The sequence below is a fragment of the Arachis stenosperma genome, chromosome 1 (genome assembly GCF_014773155.1).
Source record: "Arachis stenosperma cultivar V10309 chromosome 1, arast.V10309.gnm1.PFL2, whole genome shotgun sequence".
Taxonomy (NCBI): domain Eukaryota; kingdom Viridiplantae; phylum Streptophyta; class Magnoliopsida; order Fabales; family Fabaceae; genus Arachis; species Arachis stenosperma.
The window spans coordinates 41,492,395-41,493,904 of record NC_080377.1 but is presented as its reverse complement, the minus strand read 5'-3'; the positions used below and the strand labels follow the sequence as shown (position 1 = coordinate 41,493,904).

The 1,510-nt window shown below is 37.3% G+C and overlaps 1 non-coding gene across 1 annotated transcript; it reads right to left on the bottom strand.

The window, feature by feature from the left end:
- Positions 1-876: 876 nt before the first annotated feature.
- Positions 877-980, bottom strand: LOC130951646 (small nucleolar RNA R71). Its single transcript, XR_009074048.1, has one exon. It is a non-coding gene; the product is annotated as a small nucleolar RNA R71 (small nucleolar RNA).
- Between the last annotated feature and the right edge of the window lie 530 nt (positions 981-1,510).

Genomic DNA, 1,510 nt, shown 5'->3' with positions numbered 1-1,510 from the left:
CTACTTTTCCCTCTCTAATTTTCGAAAATATCTCACCCCTTTTTCAAAAATTCTTTTTAATTAACTAATTGTTTCATGTTTTAATTTTAATTACATTTTATGTCTAATTTTCGAAAATTACTAATCTCTTTTTCAAAAATTATTTTCGAAATTCTCCCTCTCTTTTCTTATTCTATTTAATTATTTAATTACTAACACTTCTCTTCACCTCTCTTCATCCAAAAATCCGAATCCATCCTTCTTCATTCTTCTACCCCTTTCTTCTTCTACTAACATAAAGGAATATCTATACTGTGACATAGAGGATTCCTCTTCTTTTCTTGTTTTCTTCTCTTTCATATGAGCAGGAACAAGGATAAAGGAACTCTTGTTGAAATTGATCCAGAACCTGAAAGGAATCTGAAGAGAAAATTAAGAGAAGCTAAGTTACAACAATCCAGAAACAACCTTTCAGAAATTTTCGAACAAGAGAAGGAGATGGCAGCCGAAAATAATAATAATAATGCAAGGAGAATGCTTGGTGACTTCACAAAGCCAACGTCCAAGTTTGATGAAAGAAGCATCTCCATTCCTGCCATTGGAGCCAACAACTTTGAGCTTAAGCCTCAGCTAGTTGCCTTAATGCAACAAAACTGCAAGTTTTATGGACTTCCATCTGAAGATCCTTATCAGTTTTTAACTGAGTTCTTGCAGATCTGTGAGACTGTAAAGACGAATGGAGTTGATCCTGAAGTCTACAGACTCATGCTTTTCCCTTTTGCTGTAAGAGACAGAGCTAGAATATGGTTGGATTCACAACCCAAGGATAGCCTGGACTCCTGGGATAAGCTGGTCACTTCCTTCTTGGATAAATTCTTTCCTCCTCAAAAGCTGAGCAAGCTGAGAGTGGATGTTCAAACCTTCAAACAAAAAGATGGTGAATCCCTCTATGAAGCTTGGGAAAGATACAAGCAGCTGACCAAAAAATGTCCATCTGACATATTTTCAGAATGGACCATATTAGATATATTCTATTATGGTCTCTCTGAATTTTCGAAAATGTCATTGGACCATTCTGCAGGTGGATCTATTCACCTAAAGAAAACGCCTGAAGAGGCTCAAGAACTCATTGATATGGTTGCAAACAACCAATTCATGTACACTTCTGAGAGGAATTCCGTAAATAATGGGATACCTCAAAAGAAAGGAGTTCTTGAAATTGATGCTCAGAATGCCATATTGGCTCAGAACAAAGTGTTGACTCAACAGGTCAACATGATCTCTCAAAATCTGAATGGATGGCAACATGCATCCAACAGTACTAAAGAGGCAGCTTCTGAAGAAGCTTATGATCCTGAGAACCCTGCCATGGCAGAGGTTAATTACATGGGTGAACCTTATGGAAACACCTATAACTCATCATGGAGAAATCATCCAAATTTCTCATGGAAGGATCAACAAAAGCCTCAACAAGGCTTTAACAATGGTGGACGCAATAGGCTGAGTAATAGCAAGCCTTTCCCATCATCTT